The following is a 20,242-nucleotide window of genomic DNA, read 5'->3' on the forward strand; positions in this document are numbered from 1 at the left end:
GGGGTTCGGGAGGATTCCATTTTCAATTTTATACATTAATTGTATTACTCAGAATTTTTTTTGGCTGCAGATGATAGAAACTCTACTTGAGCTAACATAAGTGAAGAGAATTTACTGGATCATGTTTTCAAATGTATCAGTGGTATAAGTGAAGCTGGCCTAAGGAATACCTGGAGTCAAGATTCTAAATGCCATCAAGAATCTCTCCTGTTTTTTCTTTCTGGATCTCAGCTGTCTTCCTCCTTAATTACAGGCTTGCCTTTTTCACCTATGGGGACATGGCCATTGTTGTAAGATTCTAGGCCTACCTGTTTACAATATCAGAGAACAAAGTTCTTCCTTTCCCACTTGGGCCAGCAAAAATCTCAAGAAAGGATTCTGATTGGCCTGGTTTGAGTCACATGCCCATTCCTGCACCAATTACAAGAATATAGGTACTGAAAGTGAAAGTGTTAGGCACTCAGTAGTGTCGGACTCTTTGTGACCCTATGGACTGTAGCCCACTAGGCTCCTCTGTCCATGAAATTCTCCAGGCAAGAATACTAGAGTCGGTTGCCATTTCCTTCTCCAGGGGATCTTCCAGACCCAGTGATGGAACCTGGGTCTCCCACATTGCAAGCAGATTATTTACCATCTGAGCCACCAGGGAAGCCTCTGTTCCCATAGACAGATTCTTTTCCATTGGGAATGAAATTGGGCCCTGGCAGTTCAAGAATCATCTGTGAATGGAAAGAGATGAAGTCTTTCTCCTCTTAACAGTAGCCAGTTACAAAAAACCCTCAGCAAGCACGTTGATTTGTTTGATTTGAGTCACAGTCTAATCTCTGAACTAATCACTTTGGCCAGGGACTCTAGGGCAGCACGGTTAAGCAATTCCTGCAGCCCAAGAGATAGAATTGAAAAGAAAATGGCAGCTTCCATTTGGAACAACTGACAAGAGCAAGAAGACAGTGGTTTATCAGGGAGTGTGGCTTGTTTCCAGAAGAGGAGAAAGGTGGGGAGTAGATAACTGTTTATATGCCTTCTGTTAACAGTTTGACGTGTACCTTCCTTTTCTCTCATGAGCAAATGTAGAAAAATAGGAAAATTCCAACGTCTCTACTCATGCTGGATGCATACCAGCACTCAAAACAAAGCATGTCCAGAATCTACATTTCCTTGTGAGAAGGTGACATATCATTCTATATCTGCTATTAATGTGTGTGTGTTAGTCATGTCCAACTTTTTGCAACCCCACTGACTATAGCTCACCAGGTCCCTCTGTCCAAGGGATTCTCCATCCAAGAATACTGGAATGGGTTGCCATTTCCACCTCCAGGGATCGAACTTGTATCTCTCTCATTGGCAGGCAGGCAGATTCTTTACCACTGAGCCACCTAGGAACCCTATGTTTGGACAAACTGTCCCTGTTTCTAACAGGAGGCATTCTGTTTTCTTTCAGGATCAGGAGAAAACCGGAATTCTCTCTAAAGAATTTGGAGCTACAGGCATAACCCTGAGGACTGGGGTTGAATTCCTTGCCTAACTTTTAGCAGAGGACATCGTTCTTAAACAATGTTACAAAGATATCCTTGAGATAAAATTCTGAGATGACTCTGTCACTTCTGCCACATCCCTTAACATATGTTCCTAGCATAATTTTAGGCGAATGGCATATTCTCAATGAATAGATCATTAATTGTCTTGGAATCTAAAATAGGTATGTATTTTCACCAGGCCTTTGCTGTTCGCTGGAGAGATTACATATTTGTGTGTATATATGTGTAATATTACATATATGTATTACATATATATGTAATATGATTCACATTATATATAAGATACAAGGGATTCCCAGGTGGCTTAGGGGTAAAGAATCCACATGCCAATGCAGGAGCTGTGAGTTCAACCCCTGATCTGGGAAGATCCCTTGGAAGAGGAAATGACAACTCACTCCGGTATGCTTGCCAAGTCCTCTGGACAGAGGAGGCTGGCGGGCTACAGCACATGGGGTGGCAAAGAGTCAGACATGACTGAGCATGAACACACACATATATAATATACTATATAATATATAATGTATATCATTTTGCTGCTACTGCCAAGTCGCTTCAGTCATGTCCAACTCTGTGCGACCCCCATAGATGGCAGCCCACCAGGCTCCCCTGTCTCTGGGATTCTCCAGGCAAGAATACTGGAGTGGGTTGCCATTTCCTTCTCCAATGCATGAAAGTGAAAAGTGAAAATGAAGTCGCTCAGTCGTGTCCGACTCTTAGCGACCCGTGGACTATACAGCCCACCAGGCTCCTCTGTCCATGGGATTTTCCAGGCAAGAGTACTGGAGTGGGGGGCCATTGCCTTCTCCAAATGTATATCATATTACATACTAAATATATAATGATTACATATATATAATATAAAAATATTTAATGTATAATACAAATGCATTATGTTTGAAAAGAAAGTAATGCCTTTGCATTCTGATAACATTCAAAATTATCTGGAAGGCTTTACAGTACAAGCCATGTAGCCAGGTTCCAGGAGTGCCCCCGGGGATTCTCACTTCCTTGGTGTTATGCTCTCCTATAGCCTCTTCTGACAATGAACAAGGCTGCTCTGTGTGACCAATAAAAGTAAGACACAGATTATTTTTTTTTCTTTTTTTAAAATTTGGCCATGCCACATAGCATGTGGGATCTTATTTCACCGACCAGGGATCAAACCCATAGCCGCTACATCAGAAGCATAGGGTCTTAACCACCGGACCACCAGGGAAGTCCTGGAGGAACGGTTTCTGAGACTAGGAGACTCTGAAGCTATGCCCTGTCTTTTAATAATAAAAGATGTCATTCACTCTGGGAGAAGGCAAATGTCATGTTATGGCTGTTGACCAGCTCTATGGTGAGGCCTACATGGGGGAGAAACTAAGGTCTCCTGCCAACAGCTGCCACCAACTTGACAATCATGGGACTGGGTCACTGTCAGCCCCAGTTGCAACTTTTCATGAGATCAATCTCAGAGGACATCTGAGAAGCTCCTGAGAAGACTGAGCCCCAAGTGCCCAGAGAGGCCTTTTCTTGATTCCTGGTCTCTGGATAGACACTGAGAGACATAATACATGTTTATTGTTCTTTTAAACCCCTAAATTAGGGGTGGCTATTAGTTATACAACAATAATAACTAATACATAAACAAAAATAAATTTAACAAATATGTCTCAGTAAGTTTAACAACAACGTCTCCTTCTGAAGTTCATTTTAAGATGTCAAATTAGTCCACGTTACCATAAATGGACTATATTTTCTGATTCCTTGCTCCTTCTGAGTCTATGCATAACTTTAAGATGTGCATGCTCAGTTGTCTCTGACTCTGCGACCCCATGGACTGTGTAGCCCACCAGGCTCTGCTGTCCATGGAATTTTCCAGGCAAGAATACTGGAGTGAGTTGCCATTTCCTCCTCCAGGGGATCTTCCCGGATCAGGGGTTGAACCCAAGTCTCCTCTATTCGCAGGCGGATTCTTTACCGCTGAACCACCAGGGAAGCCATCTTTAAGATGCTCTGTTTCTAATAATTAAGCATTTGTCTTCAGCCAATGAGAGCTCTGTTACAGAGAGAACTACAAACACTGTTTTCTTTACCAGAAGTAAAAATTCAGGCCAGGGCTGAGGTCACCAGTAAAAGAATACAAAGTAACAGTTAGGCAATATCTCTCCACCCCACTGGACAGGTTTTCCTTTAAGCTCTAAACAGAACTAAACCTTAAAAAACACATGTAATAAAAGTGCTGCTGTTCATATATTTTGGAATTTTTGTTGTTTACTTTCACTAAGTAACCTGTTGAGAAAATGTGTGTTACTGAAATATTTTTAGTTATGTAAACTTTGTGTTAATTGCTAAAGGAAGGGGTTTCTGGAAACATTCAGGCTAATATTTGCTTTCCTGAGCACCAACTGTCCCTTAGTTACATGTTCAAAGGATTCAAAGAAAGAGCATTGAAAATTTCAAAGAAGGAAGCAATCATTTTTAAAAAAGAAATATTTTTAGAAAAATTCAGATTGATCTAGGTAGTCTAACAAAGGTAATAAATTATGCCAAGTTGATATTTAAAATTACAGAATTTAACATGAGTAGATATAAAAATGTGGCCTCTTTTTAGCTACAGAGCTTTTTAAAAAAGTCTTATCACATTAAAAATAATTGTTATTCAGAAAGTAGATTAGCCTAGGGCTGGGGTGGTGAGAGAAATGGGGAATGTATGCTAATGAGTTCAAGGTTTCTTTTCTGGGTGATGAAAATGCACTAAAATTAGATTATGGTGACGTTTGCACAGCTATGTAAATATACTAAAAAATCACTGAATCACATACTAAAAATGGGTGAGCTTTGTGAAATATATCTCAATAAAGCTGCTTTTCAAAATTGTCATGGATGACCCTGAAAACATTCGGTTAAAGGATTAGCAGTGTGTAAAAAAATCACCCAAAGAATGGTTCTAGTTCAAACCTTGTTTTTGTCCTGCTTCTAAGCAGTTACATGAGCAAAGCTGAAATCAAATTTTAAGATGCCCTAGTGGTGCATTTAGAAATTTTTCTAACAAGAAATACAACCAGGAGTCTTTTTTAAGCTGAAAGTTATGCTTCACTCTGTGCTCAGACAATAAATCTGATAGACTTTGAACTTGCCGTTAGAACTGAAGACAGAATAGCTACCGCTGTTTGTAGTAACTATCAAGGCAAATGTGAAACACAAAACTGAAACCCTGACAAGTGAAAAAGGCATGCCTTTCATAGATATTACTGTCACCACACAAAGCATATAAGAGATTTTGCATTTCAATGATTTCAAAGGATTACAAGGAAACTGTTTTTCTATAGGTTACCTTATATATGTAATGGTGACTCCAAACAAGTCCAATTTTTGTTCAGTTCAGTTTTTTACTTGTGACATACTAGCAACAACAAAAAATCCTGTTAATTAGAATTTGTTGGCTGCCTGTAATATAAAAGGTTTTTGAGGGTTAGTTCTTCAGTAAAAATCCAAAGATAACTAAAGGCACCTAACTATATAACTTTACACATTTGCAAGTTAGTTAAAAGCTTCTTAAATACTCTAGGTCCAATTGTACATTTTATTTTAAAATATAAAATTTATCATGAAAACATCATATTTAAAATAAAATATAATGTATATAATGAAAGAATTGGAAGGACCAGTGCTGAAGCTGGAGCTCCAATACTTTGGCCACCTGATGCGAACAGCTGACTCACTGGAAAAGGCCCTGATGCTGGGAAAGACTAAAGGCAAAAGGAGAATGGGGAGGCAGAGGAGGAGATGGTTAGATAGCATCATCTACTCAATGGACGTGAGTTTAAGCAAACTCTAAGAGATAGTGGAGGACAGAGGAGCCTGGCGTGCTGCAGTCCACGGGGTCGCAAAGAGTCAGACACGACTTAGCGACTGAAGAACAGCAATGAAAGAAGCCAGAAACAAAAGACTGCTACTGGATAATTCTACTTATATCAGGTTCTGGAAAAGCGAAAGTAGAGGAAAGAAAATAGATCAGTGCTTCCCAGGAGCTGCAGGAGGAGGACAGTGATTACAGAGGCACATTAGGACCTTTTGTGGGGGGGCTGCACCCCACAGCACATGGGATCTTAGTTCCCCGAACAGTGACGGAAGCCGCATTGGAAGTACAGAGTCTTAACCACTGGACTGCCTGCTAAGTCCTTCTGGGCTGAAGAAAATGTTCTGTATGGTGACTACGGCTGTCATTCCTTTAAACATTGTTTATTCACTGGCTGCACTGGGTCTTCGTTGCTCCATGCAGGCTTTCTTTAGTTCCAGCGAGCGGAGGCCACTTTCTACTCATGGTGCACAGGCTTCTCACTGTGGTGGCCTCTCCTGTTGGGGAGCACAGGCTCTAAGGCTTCTGTGCTTCAACACTTGTAGCAGCTGGGCTCAGGAGTTGTGGCACACAGGCTTAGTTGCCGTTGGGCATGTGGAATCTTCCCAGACCAGGGATCAAACCTGTGTCCCCTGAATTGGCAGGTGGCTTCCTAACCACTGGACCACCAGGGAAGTCCAGTTGTCATTCTTTGACTTTGTGCATTGTCAAAACTCGTGAAACTGAACGTTAAAAGGATAAATTGTAACTTGAAATCTAAGTATATATACTATGAAATTAGACTTAACTACTTTGAACAAAGAGTATGTTGTTAGAATTAACTAAATAATGCTGAAAATACATTACATCAGAAGGAAAACTGAGTCTATAGGTAATGGAGGTTTTATGCTGTCCCAAAACTTTTTATCTTCATTGCAGAAAACTTGATGAGAATAAGTTTTTAAAAAGCAGTCTGGATGGAAATCTTAACTCTACAGGCTAAAATTAGTTCATACAATCCCTATGAACAAACACTTTACAAGGTACTTAACGTCCATCATTCACTTGATTATTTATCATTTGCTGCATCCTCTTATAATTTGTATATTGCTTTTATTATTACAACTATTATTTAATAGCTATAATTTATGAAAGACCTACTAATATAAGGCTTACTGAGCCATTCTCTCACTATTTTCCCTTTCTCTGTCTCTCTCTATATATATGGCAATTTTTAAGTTTAATTTTACTTTTTTGAACTTTTTACTTTATATTGGAGTGTAGCCAATGTTTCAGTAGTTTCAGGTGGACAGCAAAGGGACTCAGCCACACATATGCAGGTATCCATTCTCTCCCAAACTCCCGTCCCGTCTGGGCTGCCACAAAACATTGAGCAGAGTTCCCTGTGCTATACAGTAGGATCTTGTTGATTATCCATTTTAAATACAGCAGAGTGTACATGTCCATCCGAAACTCTCTATCTCTTCTCTGGATTCTATTTGAAAATTTTTAAAAGACTTTATTTCACCTAGTTCCCTTGATGCAAACACTTTTTTACTATTTATTGAGCTAGTAGATGACCTGCATTATAATTACTCTTGGTATATGTATACACCTGTGGCTATGTTAAATATCTGTTATTATTACATAATATAGGAGAGATTTGAACCTAGGTTTTTTTCCATTGGAAAACCTATCTTTTCATGTTATTTCTATTTCCTTAGTATAATGGAGAAGGCAATGGCACTCCACTCCAGTACTCTTGCCTGGAAAATCCCATGGATGGAGGAGCCTGGTAGGCTGCAGTCCATGGGGTTGCTGAGGGTCGGACACGACTGAGCGACTTCACTTTCACTTTTCACTTTCCTGTGTTGGAGAAGGAAATGGCAACCCACTCCAGTGTTCTTGCCTGGAGAATCCCAGGGATGGGGGAGCCTGGTGGGCTGCCATCTATGGGGTCACACAGAGTCGGACACGACTGAAGCGACTTAGCAGCAGCAGCAGCAGTACAATGTGAGTTGTTTGAAGGAAGAGGCAATGTGATATGAGTTTATTCATTTACAATCTCTACTGTACCTACCTCAGTACAATGCACAGAGCTGCTGCTGCTGCTGCTAAGTCGCTTCAGTCATGTCCGACTCTGTGCTACCTCAGAGACAGCAGCCCACCAGGCTCCCCCGTCCCTGGGATTCTCCAGGCAAGAACACTGGAGTGGGTTGCCGTTTCCTTCTCCAATACATGAAAGTGAAAAGTGAAAGTGAAGTCGCTCCGTCGTGTCCAACTCTTAGCGATCCCATGGACTGCAGCCTTCCAGGCTCCTCTGTCCATGGGATTTTCCAGGCAAGAGTACTGGAGTGGGGTGCCATTGCCTTCTCTGATGCACAGAGCAGATGCATGTATCTTGTTCCACAAGAACAGAACTGACCCATTGACCATCAACACAGAGAGTGGTAGGCTAATGAATTATTAATCTTATATCCAAATCTTTTGGGAGGTGTATTTTAGAGTTACAAGGAAGGGCTTCTCCCATTCTCAATAACAAACCTGATTTATAAATCATCCTTTAAAGTGATTGTCATTTTATTTTTTAAAAAACGATATTTCCACTTCTCACACAAGGCTTGGAGGTATACTTCTTTTCCATTCCAATGAATTTAAGACGTCATTTGATTGTGGTGGTGATGGCTTTTGTAGATGGGTGCTCAGCATTTTTCCATCATCTTTCTATGCACCTGCCTTGTCTGCAGAGGCAGGCAAGTCTCCCAGATGCCTTGCACCTGGGTCCTAGAATTTTAGGATCAGCTGGAGAGGTGCACTTGTGTAAGAGCAAAGCATCCTGCTGCTGCCTCTGCTTGCAAGCACAGCTCTGGAGTTGCTGGGTTTCATGTGACTGCGTTAGTACAGCACCTCCACTGTTTAGTCACTAGCTTCAAAGGCAGGAGGTGGAGTGTTTGTTTTCCTGATTTGGACTGCAATGAGTATAAAAGGGTTCTGAAGGCAGTAGCTCCCAATAGCTCCCTGATCATGGTAGTGGTCATGTAGTTATATCTTCCTGACTGGAGAAGGGCAATAGCTTTGTAAATTGTTTTTTTCTTTAAAAAAAAATTATTTATTTGGCTGCACTGGGTTTAGTTGTGACATGCAGAATCTAGTTCCTTGCTGCTGCTGCTGCTGCTAAGTTGCTTCAGTCGTGTCCAACTCTGTGTGAGCCCAGAGACGACAGCTCACCAGGCTCCCCTGTCCCTGGGATTCTCCAGGCAAGAACACTGGAGTGCGTTGCCATTTCCTTCTCCAATGCGTGAAAGTGAAAAGTGAAAGTGAAGTCGCTCAGTCGTGTCCGACTCCCAGCGACCCCATGGACTGCAACCCACCAGGCTCCTCTGTCCACGGGATTTCCCAGGCAAAAGTACTGGAGTGGGGTGCCATTGCCTTCTCCCTAGTTCCTTGACCAGGGATCAAACCCAGGCCCCCTGCATTGGGAGCTCAGAGTCTTAGCCACTGGATCTCCAGGAAATTCATGCAAATTATCCTTAAAGCTCAATCTTGAGTCTGTTTCTTCAGCCATTTAAAAGATTCTTAAGCCATTTAATACTGATAATAAATGGTTCCTCCTTAAACTAGCTTGAGTAGATTTTATTCTCTGCAAATGAACCCTGACCAATATAGAAATGAAATGGTTATAGTCATCTCTAGACTATAAAAATTAAATGGATGATGGCACAATACTGTCAATCAATATAATGACCAAAACAACTCCTGAGTCTAGCTATAAGGAATGGTTTCACATTGTTTAGATGGATATTGTCTATTTGTAATCTAATGAACTCCAAAGGCTAGATATTGCAACACTGTCTGAAATAAGAAAGCATTAGTCAGAACCCTTAAATGTACTATATTTTCCTTTTGATAAGTGCTATTTAAAAGTGATATTAGGCATGATTATTAGAAGTAGGAGGGAGGAAAATAAGTAATTGGATCATGTGAAAAATATTTCTGAATAGAAAATTTTTGAGATATGCTAATTTTATGAACAGCTACTGATTCTGTCATGAGAAGTCTTAAGCAAAGTCTGTGAGAAATCAAAGCACCCCAAAAAGGAGGGCCCTCAAGAACTAATGAAAAAAGAAAGTATTTGAGAGTATTGGAGAAGGGGAGCCCTTCTTGGAAAAATTCGCTTGGGGTCTAAAATTATACATGGAATATAAGTATAAAATTTTATTTTGAAACCATATAGTTAATTGATGCTAGACAACTTATTGCAAAGGATTTTGAATTATTGGAAGTAAAAATGGCCTTAAAATAAAGACTATGATGATGGTGCTGCTCTATTTTGGAGCATATTTTTCTTGAAGGGTGGTTACAGCCACTATAACAACTTTCATGATGCTTTAACCTAAAATAGTTTAGGAGGAAGTCTTACAGGACCACCTAGGTGTGCAGGTTATGTCATGGTGGATGTGTCAGCAGTGTGAAAGTATTATTTTAAAAAAACTGACCTGATCCTACAGTATACTAACCAAAATAGGACATGCAAAACCATGAAGTAATTTTTCCCAATATATGTAGGGATGGTTAAACCCATGTTAGAAACTCACATCCAGTCTGAGGCTTCATATTTTTTAAAAGAAAGTGGAGAAACCAGAAAGGGAACAGAGCATTGCACAGAGACTGATTAAAGAGTTAGAAAATAGGGCATAAAAAATGGTAAGGAAAGAGAACTGGTTTTATTTATCCATAAGGAGGTTAAATGGCCTTAATATGTAACTTAGTGGGCTATAAAAATAAAAGAGACAAGTTACATCTAGACCTCCTAACCACCCAGACAGTAACAACATAGAATTAAATAAACAGGAACACAAAGTTTGCAACAACAATCGCTTAAGCGAGAACTGGTTCTACCATTTGATTCCAAAATAGCTGGCCAGATAAGCCGAGAAAATCTCCATGATGGGAAAACACCAGGAAAGTGGAACTCTAGCTGAACTCCTGTGGTATCTCTGGATTACTAGATAAATATTCAAATATTTCATTATAGGACTAAATACTCCCAACTATCATTAATTATGGAGAAAACCATGAATGAGGAGGCCAGCATACTGTACCTGTTGTGGATACTTCTAGAAGTAGAATAGCTAAATCACATAGAGATCTAGCTAGCTATATTAGCATGTTACGGCAAGCTTTATGAATAATTGCGTAGGGCCTGCTTAACATGTACTGACAGATGTGAATATCCAGTAGTAGTATTTAGACTTTAAAGCTAGGCTCCATGCCAACAGGAGAAAAGACAAATGATTGACTCTTGGGTCCCTGTCTTCTTTTGGTGAGGTATCTGCATTGCCACAACCTCAGTGTTTTAAAGAATAAAGCTGGTCATTTTAGGCTAGTTTCTAAAATAAACCAAGCTAGGGGACTTCCCTTGTGGTCCAGTGGTAAATGGAATCTGCCTTGGAGTGCAGGGGTTGTGGGTTCGATCCCTGGTTGGGGAACTAAGATCCCACATGGTGCAACTAAGACTCAATGCAACCAAATAAACAATTAAATAAATTAAATAAATATTTTTTTAAAAAGCTAGTCTAAGATTAAAGATGGCAAAATAGCATGGGGCTGTATCAAATGCTATTTATTACTTCTTTTGAAATCTTCTAACATCTTTTTGATAATAAAATGAGAGTCTTTAGTTTTTTCCTCTGGATACCCCACCCTCAAAAAAAGCATCACTAAGTGCCAAAATAATGTCTTAGACCCTAGACCACACTAGTGACTATGCATATCAAGAAACCCAGTGGTTTCCTATAGAATCACGATTCACATTCTTTGAAGGAAGAGGTAAGGGGAGTTTGGAGGGCAAGGGAAGGGGAAGTAGAAAAGTGGTGTTGCTAGAGATGTTCTGGATGTTTCCAGAATTAGATAGAACCCTGATGCTTTGTCCCTAGTGGCTCAGAGAGTAAAGAATCTGCCTGCAATGCAGGAGGCCTAGGTTCAATCCCTAGGTCAGGAAGATCTTCTGGAGAAGGGAATGGGAGCCCACTCCAGTATTCTTGCCTTGAGCATTCTACGGACAGAGGAGCTTGGTGAGCTACAGTCTGTGGGGTCACAAAGAGTCAGACATGACTGTGGAACTAATACTTTCACTGATGCTTTAACACTGCCCTTATAGAAGATTACAATTCCAAGTAAAAGTGTTACTAAAAATAAAAAAGAAGCATGAGGAAATGTCTTCTTACTCCAAATGAAGAAAAAGAATGCACAATTATCCAATGGTCTTGAAATATTTCCAGGATTCTGTTTGGATAAGCAGGCACACTGAGAGGTCTATATGTTCCCTGTTGTGAAAATCTGTGACTTTTGTGGTGCCCTATAGGCCCTGCTCTGAGCAGTTGGTTCTCTCTCCAACTGGAAAAGACCCTGATGCTGGGAAAGATTGAGAGCAGGAAGAAGGGGACGGTAGAGGATGAGATGGTTAGATAGCATCAGCGACTCAATGGACATGAATGTGAGCAAACTCTGGGAGATAGTGAAGGACGGGGAAGCCTGGTGTGCTGCAGTCCACGGGGTCGCAGAGTCGGACATGACTGAGTTACTGAACAACAACAACCAGCTGCATAGGCTTCTGCCCCACTACAGGCCTGAGCATCAGCGATACAGATATAGCAGTTAATCTAGGACGCTATAGGTCCTAGCCAGGCCTTGGAGATTAGCATGGTTTCAGGGGAACCTTGTCTCCTTGAGACCACCAGCTGGCCAGGGTATGTAAACCTGAGATGGTGGAAGACCATCTTTCTTGCCACCAGGAGAGAGTCTTCAAGAAAATGAATCCATAAAGAGATGAAGCCAAGAAATGGAGAATGAAAAAGAAGCCTTATAGCAATGTTTGAGCCATGTACAGCCATGGCAGAGATAAACCAAACCTTGGTGTTTTTATTTCAAGGGAGCCCCAGTGAGCTTCATTTTTGTTTAACCTCTGTGGACTTACGTTCCTGTCGCTCACCACCAAGACTGACTAATACACTTCCATTTTACAGATTGGTAAGCAAAAGCATAATAACTTAAAATCTAGAACAAGCAAGATGTGAGAAAACCCACTGAAATACTTATCCATAAGCAACTGGGTATGTGGACACAATTATATTTTCACAGTTTTATTTATTTGGACTCAAGCAGTTTGAAGTTTGTGTGAGGTTTTGTAATACACAGGCGAAGAGCATGGGCTTTGAGTCAGACATTCCCAAAGTCCCAGTCCCAGCTGACATATATTGCCTGCAAGGCTTAGGTGAGAAGGGCACCCTCCCCAGATACCAGTTTTCTCAACTGTAGAAAAGGAAGGATAATCACCCCAACCACAAAAAAAACTATTGTAAGGCTTAAATGAAATAATACATGTCATCTTCTGCTTGCAAACTCTATGTAAACCAGTGGATGGCACATGGTAAGGATTAAATAAATTCTTCCCCATCCCCTCTACCCTCCCCCACCCCCCCGCAACCCTCCCCGGCCCGCCCCCCTCCCCCAGCCTTTTCTTAATAGATAGCAAACACTAACATTACAAATGTGATCCAGGGAAAGGTTAAAGTACTAGGGAAAAAAAAACTGTGCATTTCAAAGCATTGAAAGCTTTCCCCCTATGTTAAAAGACACTTGTTCCGAATATAAAACTGTTCTGAACATTTATTAGAACTATTCTTTTAAAATAAACTCTACTTACGAATCCTGTATATATAGCAATATTACTATGAATGAGTATTTAAAATTCAGCTTAATTTTGCCCTTAACTGTGTCTCTCCTTCCTCACCCTTTTCATCCCCACCAGCTTCCTAATCTCAAATTTCAACACCACCATCCAACCTCAGTTCAAGCCAGATAGTAGGAAGGAATTAATCTACTTCTGCTTTATCCTTTTGCCTTTAATTTGACTGTTTATGCCCATATCTGTTTCCTCACCACCTTCTCCTTTGCTCTTCCTGCAAAATGCCAAACACAGCAAGTCACATTTCTCAGGCTCCCTTGCCAACTAGCTCCTGATTAGGCTCGGCCAACAGAGTAAAAGGGCCAAGGGAAGGCCCTTCTTCCCTCTCTTTGCTTCAGGTGACTGCATCTCTTTCATGGCCCAGCTTTCCCCTCACCGCTCATCCCCCTCCGGCAACCACGGCTCCTCGACTCTGGTGACAGGACCCGTCCCTTTGGTCCCTCCAGTGTTAGGGGCAGTATCCCTGCTCTCCCTAATCTCGGGGTTTCCAACTGTTTCCTGTTTGTCCTTTCACGTTTCTAACACTCTTTACAATAGAGTGAAAGTGAAAGCATTAGTCACTCAGTCATATCTGATTCTCTGTGACCCTATGGACTGTAACCCACCAGGCTGCTCTGTCCATGGGATTCTCCAGGCAAGAATACTTGAGTGGGTTCCCATTTTGTTTTCCAGGGGATCTTCCTGACCTAGGGTTCAAACTCCAGTCTCTTGCATTGCAGGTGGATTCTTTACTGTCTGAGCCACCAGGAAAGCCCCTCTGTACAATAATTCCCAGTTAAATTTCTTCTATGAAACTTGCTGGCCTGGGTTTTGTTTTCCTGATCAGACACTGATGGACAGAATTTTATCTCTCCAGATAGTGACCATGCCTTGCCAATTTTTGACTCTAATTTTCTTCATCCCTTTCCCTAAAGCAGGTATCATGTCTCACCTGGACTGATCTAGTATCTTCCATCTAGCTCCCCTTAAAGCCCTTTTCCACACTGCAGCCAGAGGAAGCTTCCTAAAACACAGTCATCTTACTGTGACCTTCTTAACTATGCTTCTTAAATCCCTCTTCGGGGTATCTTCAATTCGTATAAGAGTTAAGCTTCTTAGCTTAGCTAAGAAAATCTGTGATAGACACAATTTATCACCACCTGTCTCCTTTCCCCTGCCAACTTCATCTCTAGCTTTTCAATGTTCTAGTGACACCAACTTGCTTACAACGCTGGCTTACACACCCACTCACACAAACATCCTGTTGTTTCTTCTCTCTGGTCTTTGTTATAGTGTTTCCTTCCTACCTACCGACTTCCGACTGACTAGTTCTCTTTCAAAACTCAGCTCAAAGATGTCTCTTCTAGAAAGCTTCTGGGAGGACCCGGGCCACACTTCCTGTGCCTACATTTAACATATCTTATTAACATATCAACATCTCCTGTTCTGAGTCTCTTTTGCCTCGGTAGAGTGCTATGAGAGTCCCACCCCTGCCTTCTTCATTCGTCTCCAGTTCTGTATTTCTTATCAATAGATACTGGTTAAAGTGAACGGAACTATACCTCCTAAACCCTGGCAGCCAAATCAGGAAGCCGTTAGTTATCCCCGTTTCCTTCTCCTTTACCTCCACATCCAATTGTCTAATTAGTCTGAATTTTACCTCAGAAATCACCCTGATACCACGATCCTTCTTTCTCACTCCACAGCCTCTGCCTCAATCTTCCAAGTCATTGTAAGTTTCTTTGACCATGACCCTTATTGATAAATACATTTTGCACCATGACACAAGATATGCATTCTGCAGTTCAAGTTTTTAATAAAGTCACTTTTTTAAAATAAAATTTATTTATTTATTTGGCTGCATGAGCCTTAGTTGTAGCACCCAAGGTCTTCCAACTTCCTCGAAACATGTGGATCTTTAGCTGTGACATGCAAACTCTTAAGGGCTTCCCTGATAGCTCAGTTGGTAAAGAATCTGCCTGCAATGCAGGAGACCCTGGTTTGATTCCTGGGTTGGGAAAATCTGCTGGAGAAGGGATAGGCTACCCACTCCAGTATTTGGGCTTCCCTTGTGGCTCAGCTGGTAAAGAATCCACCTGCAATGAGGGAGACCTGGGTTTGATCCCTGGGTTGGGAAGATCCCTGGGTTGGGAAGATCACCTGGAGAAGGGAAAGGCTACCCACTCCAGTATTCATGCCTAGAGAATTCAATGGACTGTATAGTCTATGGGTCGCAAAGCATCTGACATGACTGAGTGACTTTCACTTTCATGGAAACTCATAGTTCCAACAGGTGGAATCTCATTTCCTTACCAGAGATAGAACCTGGGCCCCCTGCACTGGGAGTGCAGACTCTTGGCCACTGGACCACCAGGGAAGTCCCTGAAGTCACTTCTAAGAAAAAAAAAGTTGCAAAATGCAATCAAGAGGAAACTTACTCAAGATTGAAATAAAATAATTAATCATTCATTTTTTCCCTCATTTTTTCCTTTTATTTTCCAGTTAATAAACCCTACATTATACTCAATGGCTTCAATTCTGTCATGCTTTGTACCTAAAACAATAGTGGCTCTGTTAAAACAAAGATACTTAAACACATTAAATTTTAAGTAAATCCACTTTGTTCATTTTGAAGACAAATCTATCGTGGAGGTGAATTTATTAAAAATTCAAATTGCCCACAAAGTTTATGCATAACAAACAAGTAAATCAAATAGAGGCTTTATGAAGCATCGATCCTTTTTACAAAAGACTCTTTAATATTTTCTTTCCCATTTAAGTCTATTTTTTCTAAATGCAGGTGTGAGTCATGAAAATCATTTTAAGATACACTCGTGGGTTGTGACCCACAATTTGAAAACCACTGTTCTAGGCTTTCATGATCACTTGCTGAACTACTGCAATTTCTTCCCAACTTGCCTCTTTGTCTCCTGTCTGGCTTCCAGGCAGTTACCTTTCTATTAATAAAAGGGACAAACCTAACTATGTCACTTTCCTTCTTAAAAAAAATATCCTGGAAGTTTGACACCATTACCTATAGACTAAAATCCTTGTTTCTTGACTTGACATATAAAGAAGACCAGTCCCAGTTCCACTTTTCACCCTGATTTCCACGCACTGCCAACACCTTCTCCACTGCACCCTGCAGCTTCCACCTCTCCCCTTACAGATGGACATCTTCCTAGCTCCATCCTTTTATCACTGTAGTCTCCTCCACCCGACATGCCCTTTACATCCTTATGGTCTGTTCATTCTTCAAGGCCCAGGTATCAGTATTATTTCTTTATGTCTCCGTCACTTTTCCTGGGCTCCATCATCTGTGTTCCCATTTGGCAATTTGCTTCATCACAGTTGCTTTTGTTGTTGTTTAGTCACTAAGTTGTGCCCAACTCTTTGTGATTCCATGGACTGTAGTCCGCCAGGCCCCTCTGTCCACAGATTTTCCACTGGAATGGGTTGCCATTTCCTTCTCCAGGGGATTTCCCCGATCCAGGGATCAAACCCTTGTCTCCTGCATTGGCAGGTGGGTTCTTTACCACTGAACTACGAGGGAAGCCCTCATAGTTGCTTTATATGGATTTTAATATGTATCTGTGTCACCTTTCATAATGTGAGCCTCTTGAAGACAGAATCTTGGTGCTATTAGAAGAGACAATGACTATGAAACACTTGGAACTGAAGTTGGCAGGATCAGTAAATATAAATTCCATTTATTTTTCCTTCATCTTTGTGCTCTATCACTCAACCATGTGATACACAATAAATGTATATTAACTTCCAATCTATAACTTAATACCTTATATTTATAATTATACCTTAAATATTCCCTTCTCCAAGGGGATCTTGCAGACCCAAGGATTGAACCTGGGTCTCCCAAGCCTCTATACTTATAAAGAACTTTACATTTACATCTTAAATGGTATTTCTGCAAATAAACCCCATTGGTCAACCACAGGACAAATGGAATCCTACTTTACCAAGAAGGAAGCCAAGAACAGATCCAGAGACGATGTACTATTATTGACCAAGGCCACATAGCCAAGCTCAAATGCAGACCTGACTCCAAAGCCAGCTGCATCTTGTTTTCTTTCGGACAGGACTATCGCAGCCAGTAATGCCTCACAGCCATCCACCTGCTAGCAGAGCTCTGCCCAGACTCAGGGAAGAGCTATGGCTCTTATTCACCTCCAACTTGACTCCTCCCATGTCTTCAAAGACAATCTGAACAAAGTTCCTTTTCTGAAGATGTGTTAGTCACTCAGTCGTGTCCAACTCTTTGTGGCCCCATGGACTGTTAGCCTGCCAGTTTCCTCTGTCCATGGAGTTCTTCAGGCAAGAATACTGGAGTGCGTTGCCATTCCCTTCTCTAATCACCCCAATCCAGGGATTGAGCTAGGATCTCTTGTAATGCAGGCAGATTCTTTACTGTGTGAGCCACCAGGGAAACCCTGCTGAAGATGGATTCCCCCCAAAAGGATTTTGGGAGACATGTTTCTCCATTAAAAAACAGAAAGAAGAAAAAAACCTTCAGACCGCTAAGTGAAAGTGAAAGTCGCTGAGTTGTGTCAGACTCTTTGTGACCCCATGGACTATCAAATCCATGGAATTCTCCAGGCCAGAATACTGGAGTGGGTAGTCTTTCCCTTCTCCAGGTGATGTTCCCAAACCAGGGATTGAACCCAGGTCTCCTGCATTGCAGGCAGAGTCTTTATCAGCTGAGCCACAAGGGAAGCCCAAGAATACTGGAGTGGGTAGCCTATCCCTTCTCCAGGGTATCTACCTGTCCCAGGAATTGAACCAGGGTCTCCTGCATTGCAAGTGGATTCTTTACCAACTGAGCTATCAGGGAAGCCCACTAATTTCTCTAGTGGTTTCTAAGACCACTAGAGAAACAATAAATGTGAGAAAGTTTGCTTACCAATAACAGAGTCAGCCAAAAACATGCCTAGGATTTATGCAGTGTTTTTTAGTTTAGTTTTTTTTTTTTTTTTTAAAATAGCTGTAGTGAAGTTGCAGGGCTCTAGGAACCCACTGTAAGTATCTTTCACTTTCATTCTCATGGGGGATAAAGGTTGACAAGGATGGCAGACACGAAGCATTAAGTGATGACTCCTAAGCTCTATATTAGCAAGTGGAGGGCAAGACAATCGAGATTTAGCCAATGCCTGTTATGTCCTGGGAACTCCATATACATAATTTGATCTAATCCTCACAACCCCAGTCAATCACAAAAGTACTTCCTGAGTGTCTTCTGCTCTGTGCCTTACACTGGGCCAGGGAAATAATGATTCTTTCCCTGTCTAATTGCCAGTCTAAGACAGCAGTTTTCAACCTGTCTTCTACCCTTACACTCATGAGAGATACAGCATATCATTGGTCTCATGGGTTCATTGTGTTCTGAAGTTTGAATGGGGTTTTGAGATGCAGGCTGATGAAGCACCTTGAATGATTCTGGTGTAGTCCCCTTCTATATGAATAAACACACAGATTCAGGGAAATGAAAAGACACTCAGTCTACAGGGTTTGGGTGCTGTGATGGGAAAGCACAGTTCTTTGAATAAGCTGGAGGAGCACAAACCGTGAAGCTGGGTGGAGCGCAAAGAACTTTCCAGAGGAAGTGACATACACTGAGCAACGAAAGAGTAGTAGGAGCTTTCAGTCAGAAACATGGGCATGGGGATAAGGTGCCTTGGTATGGTGGCATAATCTGCTAAAGCTCAGAGAAATGACAAAAGAATTTGGCATCATAAGACAAACTGCACAAAATTCAGAATGGCTGAAGGGTGGTGTGCTAGCAAGGGGAGCAGCCAGAGTCCTAGGTCTGGGCTCAGTCTTGAGTGGCTTTGTGTCAGGCGTCATTCTTAGGGCAGTGGGACCCACCGAAGGGGACTGATGGAGGGGATATGGCTGCCTGGTAGAGGTGATTTTAGGGGCTGGTAGACAGAAGGCAGCTAATCCAAGGTGGGAGTTGGCCATTATTTGGGTGTATTAGTTAAGGGAAAGGGGAATTAGCCAAGCTTTGGCTTGAATAACTGGGTGGGGATGTGAAAGGGTAGTGCCAACCTTTCATGGTAGGTGGCCGGGAGGTAGATAAGGAGCAGCTCAGTTTGGAACATTTAAGTTGGTGGTGTTCAAGTGGAGATGTCCCGAGTATAGATCTGGAGGTCAGAAAGAGACCTGGGCAAGAGACAAAGATTTCAAATGGCAACAGGGGTCATGCTTTGGGTAAATCATCCAGGAGAGCGTGTTGAGTGAGAAGAGACTTAGCCTCAGAGGGAATTTTGAGAACCACCAGAATGCAGAAGAGTAGAGGTGGAAGAAGGGGCAGCAGAGGAGAATGTCAGTAGACGGCTAGCAGGTTACTTCCATTCTACAGATGCGGACACTGGGTCTCATATTCACAGTGGTCTAAGGCTTTCCAGCCAAGATGAGATAGAAACAGTCTTCAACCTCTATCAGATTCCTGGCTTTCAAATCACTTGTTTCTGTTTAAAAAATTATAATTATATACAGAGGTATAATCTTCTTCCCCTTACTTTTCCTCCTTTGAATTTCCCTTCCCAGACACTAATCACAATCTGCCAGTCTTCTTTCCCTTCCCTGGCTCTCTCCCCAACCTAGATGACTATCATGGGGGGTAAGGCAACCAATGGGAAAAGCAAGGACAGGACTCATCCAACCTTGAATGAGACTACAAACTAATGCTGAACATGGCCCCACTCTTAATTTACAAGGTAACTCACTCAGTTCTTTAGACCTGGCATTATCCAATGACCTGAGCTAGGAATGAAGTGATATATAAAGTTTAATCATTAAACGACCTTGTAAGACACTGTTGCAAACAGGGAGCAATGAGAAAATTGGCTTAAACAGTTTGGAGGAGCAGTTTTACTGGAGTTCTTACTCCAGGAGATTAAACATGTCACCTGAGAACCACCATGTTTAACCAGAACTAGGTTTATTGTAGTTGACTGACAACAGGGGTGAACGAAGGCTCTCGCTTGCCTTCTTGCTGTGAACTGAGGTGAGCCTGGAAGGTGCCCCGATCAAAGCCAGCTCCCTGCCCCCACAGACTGTGCAGGCTTTGGCGTCAGACTGCACGGGTCCCATCCGCAGAAGACACACTGATTCTCAGAATCTGTTTCTTTATCT

This window comes from Bos mutus, chromosome 5, assembly GCF_027580195.1.
Source record: "Bos mutus isolate GX-2022 chromosome 5, NWIPB_WYAK_1.1, whole genome shotgun sequence".
Taxonomy (NCBI): domain Eukaryota; kingdom Metazoa; phylum Chordata; class Mammalia; order Artiodactyla; family Bovidae; genus Bos; species Bos mutus.